This window comes from Vanessa cardui, chromosome 16, assembly GCF_905220365.1.
Source record: "Vanessa cardui chromosome 16, ilVanCard2.1, whole genome shotgun sequence".
Taxonomy (NCBI): domain Eukaryota; kingdom Metazoa; phylum Arthropoda; class Insecta; order Lepidoptera; family Nymphalidae; genus Vanessa; species Vanessa cardui.
Genome location: NC_061138.1, coordinates 1,830,702 through 1,843,278, shown reverse-complemented (window position 1 = coordinate 1,843,278; position 12,577 = coordinate 1,830,702). Strand labels below are relative to the sequence as shown.

General features: G+C 34.2%; 1 long non-coding RNA gene across 1 annotated transcript in view; it reads right to left on the bottom strand.

The window, feature by feature from the left end:
• Window positions 1-3,472: 3,472 nt before the first annotated feature.
• The window catches only part of LOC124536496, a 64,524-nt gene continuing 55,419 nt past the window's right edge, over window positions 3,473-12,577 (bottom strand). The window contains exon 3 of the long non-coding RNA XR_006966878.1: window positions 3,473-3,520. This is a non-coding gene — a long non-coding RNA (uncharacterized LOC124536496). The remainder of the gene's footprint in view (window positions 3,521-12,577) is intronic.

The following is a 12,577-nucleotide window of genomic DNA, read 5'->3' as shown; positions in this document are numbered from 1 at the left end:
CTGTCACAACAACAACAGCCTGTAAATTCCCACTACTGGGCTAAAGGCCTCCTTTCCCTTTGAGGAGAAGGTTTGGAACATATTCCACCACGCTGTTCTAATGCGGGTTGGTGGAATACACATGTGGCAGAATTTCTATGAAATTTGTCACATGCAGGTTTCCTCACGATGTTTTCCTTCACCGCTGAGCACGAGATGAATTATAAAGACAAATTCAGCACATGAATCAGCGGTGCTTGCCTGGGCTTGAACCCGCAATCATCGGTTAAGATGCACGCGTTCTAACCAATGGGCCATCTCGACTCATCATTTGATTTGACAGTCACAAGGTTTTTCAAATTTGAACAATACACTTGACTGTCAAATTATTTTAAATAAAAACGTAATTGAACTTGCTAGAAAACAATAACAATCCGATAATAATTTGAAATACAACAAAGTAATGTTACGTTTTTCATATAATCAGAATTAAATAATATAAAAAAATATAATGAATAAAAAAACTCGCGTAGAAATAGTTAACAAAATATATTGAAATATTATAAGCCACGTTTACGTTAGTAAACAATCACAAATTACACGTTTATCCAAAATACATAATACAGATCGAAACGCGCCAAACGTTACATACGCAGCCGATACCACGCGCATGCGCGTCCGTGCTTTTAATAGCTACAACGAATTTGTAAGCTAATATTGTTACTTTACGATCATTACAAATAGTATTTTAATGATTGCTAATTTTAAACATTTACTTCATTTAATTCCAATTCTCGAAATCATCATGGACTTGAAATAAACCCCTTCCTAATCGTCTACACGTGATTTAAATTTAGTTAATATTCAGACGGCTGTCCAATGGATCACACGGCGACTAAAACTCCTTACTTGGTGGTAGGGCTTGTGTTCCGGTTTGAATGGTGAGTGAGCCAGTGTAACTACAGGCACAAGGTACATAACATCTTAGTTCCCAAGGTTGGTGGCACATTGACGATGTAAGGAATAGTTAATATTTCTTACAGCGTCATTGTCTATGGGTGATGGTGACCACTTACCACCAGGTGGCCCATATGCGCGTACGCCAACCATAAAAAAGTCGTAATACTACAAAACATTAATATATAAAACGGTATTCGAACATAATTAATCTATATTAATTTCTATATAACTATTATGAGTGTGATAGTAACTCTGTCTGTCTGTCGCTCTTTCACGACCAAACCGCTGAACCGAATTTGATTAAATTTGATATCAAACAAACTTGAACTGCAATAAAGGACATAGGCTACTTTTTTGCCTAACAAATGACAATCAACACTAAAACGGGAGCGAAGCCGCAGGCAATTACTAGTATTACATAAAAGGTTGGTTGCAAGTTATGGGGTTGGAATTGTAACATCTCAAGCCCGCGTATAAATATTAAAACTGTTCGTAGAGCGATCATAAAGTTACTATAAAACATTATATCGCTAGCTATCCCGTCATAATTCACTATGATAATATATAATTGGTAACTTCGGGTTGTATATTGTCGCAAGTTTTGATCTGAAACGCTGATAAAATATCCCAAAGTCATCACGTCACTGTGGCTAATATTTAATACGGTGTATTGTCTACGGGCGTTGGCGACATCGTTCTGTCAGGTGGCCCATTTGCCAGACTGCCCACCTATTTTAAATATGAAAAAAAATAAATAGAAAGAAGACATATTTATTACTATGAAACACGTCCGGACATCAAGAGACATACGCCTCCGACGTTCTTTTGTTTTAACAAATGACTGATTACTTGACGCCTACAAAAAACTGTATAAAGATACGTAAATTCTCATTCTTTTTGTTATATTTTATCTTAAGGGTTCAGTAACGGTAGTTACAAAAAATCTTATCTATATTACGTTAAAATAACTACAAAAGAGAATATTATAATATATGAATAGTACAAATATAAATACTGTAAGATAATCGAAGTATGGAGGAAAGACTTTGATGAATTGCAAAAACAACTGAAGCTACTACAACTACGACTACAAATTCCTAGATTGAAAAAAACATATATTTATTATAGTTAACATCAATGTAACCTTTGTTGTAGATAAATAATTCGACTTCCTAACTTTGGTAATTGGTAAGTGATCACCACTGATCACATAGACATTAGCACATGGGAGGTTTTAACCATCCCTTACATCATCAACGCACCATCAATATTGGTCACTAAGGTATTACTCCTAAATTACTCTATTTTTATATTTATAAAGTTATGAAGATATATTTGTCTCTTTTCTGCCTACTAAGACGAAATTAAATATAAAAAAAAGTTAAGCGTTTTTACATTGCCAAAATAATCGCACGATATAAATTGGCCGCGAGTCCCAATACGTTATCAAACGGCCAACGTATTCCCAAATCCAATTCCATTTAAACACTCAATAAACGGGCCCCTGCTAAGAATTAGTCGGTCGGGTCACGTGATCGCCGCGGGAACAAACCCCCGATCGCAATCGATCACTGCAAACAATGGGTTATTTTAAAATTTGCACCCTGACTGTATAACGTTTGATCGTATCAATGCCGGCGGTGCGGCGGGAATGCACTCAATAATGAAATGACATATGTATACCGAAACTAGTTTGTTCGGCGGTTGTAGCCGTTGAATTATACGTCATACTTAATCCGCTGTTAAAAATATCAGACAAAAAAGCGCTTAAATTGCTTAAATTTAAACATATCCTTTTTAATAATAACAAGTATAAAGACAAAAAATGTCACCTGGTGGAAAGCGCTGATCTAATATTCCATATTCAAGGCAATCTTTACATCGCCCACAAAATTTAAGAACTAAGATTCTATGTTCCTTGTGCTTCGAATACCACTCTTAAAACTAAAACGTAAACGACCCATGCAGGTTTCCTGACGATACGATAATCACAAAATGTAGGTAATTCTTACATTCCATTCTATATATTAAATACATAAAGGTTATTTATACAAAGCGTTGTCGATAGGTTAGGTTAAGTTAGATTAAGTTATTTAAGTTATAAAAGGATGAATATAATTTAAAAAAAAGTTTTTTTTTTAACATTTAATGTATGTACACAAATGTTTGCCCACAATTATTAATAATATATCATTATTTATTTAACACAATACTATTAACAAAATAATTATTAGACGCAAGGCTTAATAGCTTTCGAGGAGTAAGGAAAATGTATGGGTATTTCACTTTAGAAATAGTTATTTTTTACAAAAAATATTCATTTAACGAGCTTCATATAGGTACGATACAATGTAAGAATAGTTTTATATAGATAACATATCACGACGATGACAATTAATTTTACATAGCGATAAACTTGTAATTGAATAGTTCTTTTTAGGTAAATAATCGGCCGATCGAATCGGATCGAAATTCGGCAATTTTCGGAAACGATCGGCACGTAGCAACATTAGCAAAAATCGCATTTATTTATGTATACTCACTTGTTATCATTGGTTATCGGCTACTGAACCCGGTGGACCTGAAACAAGCATGGAATATTACTCGTCTTGGACTAGAAACATTTATTATACGCGACACACATAACATCATATCTTTACATAGATTGATACGTCACAAAGGAATTGTGTTAATAACTTTAATATTATTTATTATTTTTTTTTATGGTATAGGTTGGCGGACGAGCATATGGGCCACCTGATGGTAAGTGGTCACCATCGCCCATAGACAAAGACGCTGTACGGAATATTAACTATTCCTTACATCGTCAATGTGCCACTAACCTTGGGAACTAAGATGTTATGTCCCTTGTGCCTGTAGTTACACTGGCTCACTCACCCTTCAGACCGGAACACAACAATACTGAGTATTGTTATTTGGCGGTAGAATAACTGATGAGTGGGTGGTACCTACCCAGACGGGCTTGAACAAAGCCCTACCACCACAAACAGTTAACAGTGTAATTCTATTGATTAGGTACAATTTCTTAGTCACGGGCTTCGAAATTCCGGGCCGTTATGTACTGACAGTAAAGACAGTATTTAGGTCCAATTCCTCGGAAAGCACGTGATCTTTTGTAACTATAGGTAGGTAAGGTATAGAACATGTATCCGTCAGATTTGGTGACGGATTGGTGATATAAAAGGTGGTTAGTAATTACAACGGCAATGCTAATGGCTGGTGATATCTACACGATCAAATAGCCCACCTGCCCAGCTTCCACCGCTTAGTAACGCTACAAAAAGTATTGCATCTGATCTTACTATCTCCGTAATGGATTGACAGATTAAGCTTAAGATGAAATATGTATATTTTTAGAATTATTATTTATAGATAATTTTATGTTAACACGACTTCCTTTTAAATATATCAATACAGTTTACTGATAAGTTTAATGAACAAAGTTTAGTGTCTTTTTCAACTTAATTATTAATTGGAATAATGTCGTATATAATAAAATATAAGGTTTGATATATATTAAAATATTTTAATTATAAAATCGAACGCACATTTGAATTATAACGATAAACGAAGTAACCTTAATAATTTAATTAAGAGATAAAATATCAAGAGAAATTAAAAAGAGAAATACATTAGATAAATAAAAAAAAAGTTGCAATTAAATGCAAAAAGTATGAATATAAACTCGAAATATTTATATAATTATTCTTGTTAAGATTACATTTCCTTAAAATATTTAAATTAAAAATAACCGATGAAACCAACGAGAGACTTAATATCAATATTAATTCATAATAATCACACATTATTGTGTACTCAGTACTCAGTACTCAGTACTTATTCAGATGTTTTATTTAATAAGTTTTTAACTAATATGTATCGTAAGAAAAAGGTTAACATTGTTATCAAATGATGTTTTATTCTTTAAACGACCACTTAGTTAATTAAAAAAAATCTAATGCTCATATATAACATTGCAATACGACATTAAATCTTCACTTAATTTTAAATTCAAATAAATACTTGGCCACTTACGATATCGAAATCTAACGTGTAGCCATTAGCCAAACAAAAAAGTTTATCTTTTATCAGAGCAGAGTGCATCGACCCGAGCGCGCAGACTCGAGATTGCGTGCCGGTAATTAGATTCAGAATATTCCTTATAAACCCGTGTTAGGGGACACGAACGCAAAGGACGAAAAGTTTAAAAAAAAATCGATTGAGCCGTATTCGAAATTTGAAATAAGTGATATAATTTTAGTAATGGCGGAGGGCGGTGCGGCCTATAAACAACAATTTTGCAGTGCAGCGTACGGCGCCGCCCACTACTGCATTGCGGGCCTTGCAGAGATTTTCAAGTCTGCGGTACGGAATGGCGCACCTATTAAGGACTTTTCGTGACATAAATCGTTGGACAGCTACTTCCTGCTCCTTTTTGCACGGAACATCGCTGAATACGAAATCATAGGTAACGTACCTGTGTCGGAGTCGGTTTTCACAAATGTATCCGAAACGAAACGAATTCAATATCTCTTTTTAGACGAAGAAAAACGGGAAATTATTCTTGACGTCTCTTTGCAGGAAAATTTAGAGTGAGTACTTTGAAAACTCCTATTCATTACTATTTGTTCCAAGCACGTAAACATACTTTTTTACAACGATTCAAAATCATTAAAGCTATACAAATTTAGACCCTCATATTTCAAAGTATTATATTTCACACAGACGTACTACGCACTGCTGTCTATTGAGTAAGTGATAGTTATTGGTGAGAGTGCTGCACACATGCAAAGACTTATTAGGATACACAAGGCTTACTAGTTAGGTCTCAAAATATAATCAGACGCGGACCCAGAACGAGCCATATATGTTTTAAAAACTTTCCAATCGCTCTTACGAAACTAGAACTGAAACGAAAGGCAAACAAGTGGTATTTAATTTAAACGCCCCGATCAGCTTTAAGGTCATAATCAGAGTAATTGATATGGATTTTAATAGACATTTCGTCGGAAACGGGCGCGGTCTATTTCTAGGTACTGAACTGTAATTTAATTTAGAGGACGAAACACAAGGTGAGTGTAACGAACCCGCTTTCTGGGGAAACTAGAGAAAAAAAAACGAATTGGCAAGCCCTCACGTCTGGAATTGGCATGAAAAAATTAGACAGGGGATTAGAACGTTTGTACGAAACTAATTTTGTGTTTCGTTTACCCTATCGAGGCAATCAGACGTTCGGCTTCGAAGAAATCGCTGTTTTTTAGTTAAATCGTTTATTTTTATTCACGAAATTCATCACGACTACACATTAGCTGAAGATATTTGAAGTATTTGACGTGTAACGGAACCCTTCGAATGTCTAGATATTATATTCTTCCTGACTCTACTGTCCGCCGTCGCTCTTGGACTCCACTATCACTTACTATAAGATTGAGTAGATTAATTTACCTGTCCGAAATAAAAAAGACGGTCAAAGCTGAAAACGCATTGAAAATAATAGTAGCTAACAGTTGGCCACTAAGTACACGCATACTACGAAAATAGTATGAAGTTAGTCGTGTCGAGCGTAGATATCACGCATACTAAGATAATTATGTATTTAGATTTTTAACGTAAACTTATTTTTTTTAGAACAAATATCTGTTTAGGTACATAAAAAATCTAGGTGGAACCACGAGAAAAACCTAGTACATTCGAACGCAATCAATCACCATCAATTCCTACAAGACGGTGTCACAATTCAATGTAATGTAGGCGCCTGCCACGAATTATACTTCAACGATCGCATTAGCGATACTAAAAAAAAAAAATTTAAAAACAAACGTAAATAAAAATCGTGACTTAAGTATTCAGAAGGCGAAATGTCTTCGAACAAGATTCGTATGCAGAGCTGAGTCAGTCGCCGCCGAAATATTCACAATGACGCACTGTACAAGCAACTCGAAGCAAACAGGCGTGTCTGCAGTCATACAATCATCTGTACAGTCGGGGTAAGAAAAGGTTCGTCACCTTAAGATCTATTTTCGTGTGCTCAGCATGAGCGATAATCTGCTTTGCCGATCGAGAATGACATATTGCGTCGCAATGATTCGATGTTTAGATTCAAAAGGTACTAAGAGTTTAAGACTTGATAAAGGAATGAGTTCGAAAACTGACGAAGGTTTTCTTACTCTGACTGTACTATGTTCTTCCGTGTTAAATTTAGATTATACACGCCTGCTTCAAACAGATTATTAGTACTGCTATAATGGTTACTAGATCGCTTGAAATTAAATGCGTTGGGATTCGAAGCCTGCAATAGTTCATAAACTAATGCCAAAAAAATAATGTAATCCTTTCCTCTGCCTAAGAGCCTCTGTTAAAAAGCTTCTGAGCAAAATAATATGAGAGCAATTACTTCAGTTTTGCTTGCACTTACTCTTTGTTTAGTTGTATATCAATAAAACTCATGATCAGAATTACGCTGACACACAACCATAAACCCAAATCAGGGATAAAAGTGTAACTATTGTTGTCGAATGTGTGGTCATAGTCAAAATATTTAATATAAGCTTTAATGTTACTTATTGACTGTCAAAAATCCAAAATATCAGTTCAGTTCCCTAAATAATACCTGCGAAGAAACAATGCAAAAAAAAGTATCCGCTTATTACTTTTGCTATCCGGGGTTGCAAAGTGCCGAATCTATCACAATATGGCGCAAACGTTAAGTTGCAACTCGCACGGGTTTGACTCCCGGACATAACACTTCAGTTATTGACATTAGGACGCTAATGTTTCCTTCTCGTCCAAATAATAATAACAGTATGTTTTAGCACAAACAACAAATAATGCACAATATTTACAGCCTGTAAATCTCCCACTGCTAATAAAAGTTCTCCTCTCCCTTTGAGGAGAAGGTTAGGAGCATCTTCCACGTCGCTGCTCTAATGCTTGTTGGTGGATTCATTTGTGGCTGAATTTCGTTAAATTCAGTGACGCTTGCCTGGGTTTGAACCCGCATTCATCGGTTAAGATGTACGCGTACTAACAACTGGGCCATTTCGGCTCTTGTCCAAAAAACTGAACATCATTAATTTCATAATTTAATTATATACTGTGTTACATTAAATAATAAATGTTACGTAAAAATATATAAAAGAATCAAATATTACGAAAATTCTCAGTATCTATAATACATACACCAGCTAAGGTCAATATTATTCGGCAAATTGACATATTACTTGAATAAAACAGCACAAGAGTGATTTAAATGCTATAAAGGTAGATACACATAAAGCCTACACAGCCGGTCACATGACTATCTCGATAAATAAATTGTGAATTTGTGATTTGTATGGAATAATTGATAGTATACAATGCGGAAAGTGAAAACGTGTCTAGACGTTCTGATAAAGGGTAAAGGGAAAAGGGTTAAATATATAACCGAGTAAGAACCGATGACGAGTGATTCTTAATCTGAAATTGATGCTTAATTTATGTTTGTAATTTATTTAGTGGTCTTTCGTAAATTAAAACACCGTAAGGAAACCAGGAAGCATCAGACGAAAATCCACCGTAATCAATCAAATCAAATCAGCAACAACAACAACAACAACAGCCTGTAAATTCCCACTGCTGGGATAAAGGCCTCCTCTCCCTTTGAGGAGAAGGTTTGGAACACATTCCACCACGCTGTTCCAATGCGGGTTGGTGGAATACACATGTGGTAGAATTTCTATGAAATTTGTCACATGCAGGTTTCCTCACGATGTTTTCCTTCACCGCTGAGCACGAGATGAATTATAAAGACAAATTAAGCACATGAATCAGCGGTGCTTGCCTGGGTTTGAACCCGCAATCATCGGTTAAGATGCACGCGTTCTAACCACTGAGCCATCTCGACTCTTAATCAAATCAAAATAAACTTTATTCAAATAGGCTTTTACAAGCACTTTTGAATCGTCATTTTACAATTAAGTGAAGCTAGCACCGGTTCGGAAAATAGATTCTACAGAGAAGAACCGGCAAGAATTTCAGTAGTTACTCTTTTTTAACATTTAAAAATGGTATAATTATCGGTATATTTAATATCATAAAATTAATGGGTCACATCACATCATCAAATGCATTTAACCGTCCTATTAGATAAAAAAATTATGTAATCGACGATCATTTCCACATGCTTGATTTAGCATGAATTATAAACTTCAATATAATATTAAGTACATACTAGTTTAAAAATATTTGTATTAAACTCGACCCAATACGTAGAATATTGGCGAAAATGTAGTGCGCATCTACCTTAAACAAGATTTAGGCCAATGTCAGCGAAACAAGAATTAGATAAACTATTCAGAGATGAAACAAAAAGCAATTACGTCACCAGACACTTTCCTTTAGAACCGAATTCAAGAAATAAAGACTTATTTCGAAGCGAACGCTCACAATTTATTTTAATATGTAGTCACACGCGAGTTACATTTTCATCACTACCCATGCTCAGCACAGGTATACACACACATGAATGTCAATTGGGTCTGGGTTTTACCACAAAACTACTGTTACCCAAGTTTCGCGTATTCTAAGCCACCTGGTCTGTAAATTTACCTTAAATTTAATCGTTAAAACGTTACCACAAAGAACGTTATCAGAGATTTTTATTTAATATTCCGTCCATTGATTGACCGATATAGGTTTAATTTCTGCACGTATGATAGAACCGTAATTGCGTCGGCGCCTTTGAACGAGCCCTTTCGTTGGTAATCTAATATTATTAATACGCATTACAAACAGGGGTAAGAGCATCAATGTTGACATTAAAAAACCGCACACTAAAGTATAATTCATATTTATGAAACCTTACATAACATTATCAAATATTTCAAATGGCCTACCTGATGGTAAATGGTAATCACCACCCATAGACATTAGCGAAGTAAGTAATGTTAATCATTAATTATATCACCTATGTGCTTCCCACCTCAGTAGCTTAGATGTTATATCCGTTGTAAAAATTAGGTACATTTGTATATTCAATAATATTAAAACTCTGCAATCACTGTTAACAATTTACAGAGCAGATAAAAGCACTCTCTATTGCTCCCTCATTGAAATGGTATTGAAATCCAAATAAAAATAACCGAAGAAAAATCAAATGAAGCGTCTACATCTTTCTTTTCAAGATTCGAGAGTTCAACAATGCTAATACCTAACTACGAACTCATAATTAAAAAGAATTTAACAATAGAAAACTTAACCTTGACGACCTCCATGGTCGAGTGGTGTGTACACCGGTTTTCATGGGTACGCCACTCTGAGGTCCCGGGTTCGATTCCCGGCCGAGTATGTAGATTACCATTAGTTTTCTATGTTGTCTTGGGTCTGGGTGTTTGTGGTACCGTCGTTACTTCTGATTTCCAAAACACAAGTGCTTCAGCTACTTACATTGGGATCAGAGTAATGTATGTGATGTTGTCTCATATTTAAAAAAAAATATATTTAACAACGATAATGGCCCAATCGGGTTCCTTATAGAGCACAGCAACATGATCAGATAAAACAGAATTAATAAACTTAAACGGAATCAGCCAACAAATTCGCGGACAGATACATGTTAATTTTAAAGCCACTTAGTTCCACCTACACCGCGAAAAGCACTCATCCTTATAAGTATTTAATTTTAAAAGGTAACATTTTTTATCGGCGAGATTAGATTGCTATACCATAAAGCGGTGAGTTTATGTCGCGCCCGCGTCCGAGGAAACACAAAGAAACGATGTACTGGCTGTATAACTACGCTGTTTACCTCAAAGGCGAATGTAAGTCACATTGTCTATGACCTTTGAACTTGAGCCGAGCGTTGCGTATTAACAAACACAGCGCCTTATTAACGAACGTTACCTCGAATTGGCTCAACATTGATCTCAACTAAATTATAACTTAAACGATATTATGTAAAACGAAATATTTGTTAGCAGTTTATTTGATTTATGTATTTTTTTAACATAATGTTTATATATCGATGTCGTGTGAATCGGTACATAAAGAAATATATATCTATTACAAGGCTTAATATAAGTCTCGTTGTCTCTAACAGATTATTAAAGTTATAAATTTCGGGATATCGAGCTCCACCGAACAAAAATTAAAAACGTGGTAAATATCCCGAAATTTATAACTTTAATAGTAAAAATAATGTCAATTTAAAATCTTATATAGATTAAGGTTAGCCTTAAGAAATAAGAATTACCATAGACGTCAAACAATCTAGTCAACTGTATACAAGTACCACTGAAAAGTAGAAAATCATTATTTTGGGTTTTATATCTAAAAAGTATGTATATATTTTTTAATTCACTTCAAAAAATATCGAGCCAGAAGTAAAAAAATTTAAAAATCGAATAAACCTATTTTTGAAGCATTTTTATATGCTGCTTGCGTCCAATACGTTCAGAAAAAATCCGTTGTACTTGTTACTCACAGTTCAGTACAATAACGACTACTTTACCATTAACATTACCCATCGTACCCAACTATTCCAAAATTTCTGATAAATTAATTAAAGCAAAATTAAGTTACCTATAAATTCAATTTAAGTTACTCATAACGGTATTCAAAACTTAAATCAACGGATATTTCATTAGAACCTTCAACGACAATCCTATATTTTTAAAAATGGAATTTGGATTCCATTTTTAAAAATATAGTCAAGTTATTTCATAAAACATGTCAAGGTGATATAAATTTATTCGAAGAAGGTTTATACTTAATATATGTACTTATTTAAATCTGATTATTGTATTTAATTAAACTTTAATTAAGTTGATAATGCAATCATTTTGAAGGTAGCATTTTGAAGGTTCCCTTAAAAATAATTTATATTATCTTACATATGATTTTTTGTTTTTTTTTTCATGTAATTTCAAATACTTTATATATGTAAATGAAATCGGTTTTAAAAAAGGTTAATTGTGTAAGACATATCAATATCAGTGCAAATATTTAAAAAAAAAAAAAACAAAATAAAACAGAAGCTACTCAGCAATGAGAGCTACCGTTCATGAACATTTCTAGCGCACACACACACTCACAGTTCGTTGCACAGAAATTTGACCTTGAAATGGGCTTTCAAATAAAATTATTTAATGATTGATCAACCCTACCTACCCTACCTACACTTATAGTTTAAGTTAACGCTTACAATATAATTATGGTCATTGTTTCTTTAATTGAAATTAATGTAAATATTTAGTAATTCAATTCAGCGAAGGCATGAACGGCACGGGGGTTCAGTACAAAATATATTTAAAAACAAAATCTTATGCTTATTCTGGACCAACGAATTCGTCATTCAAAAAACATGATAAGAAACCGTCCCGCAGACAAAATCACTAGTGCACTTTATCAATACAAAGTAAAAAATGAACTAATTTTTATGTTCTAAGTTTAAGTATGTTTCGAATTGGCAATTTCATAGTTCGCATCTTGGCAATCTCCCTTACATCGTCGGTACAAAACGTAACGCAGGTTCACTAGCATGCCAAATGGGTCACACGCCAATCACGTGATCCGATTTCTAATAACGAGATCGCATTCTTCGTACATCTGGAAGTTTATTTAAAAAGTAACAATTTATAAT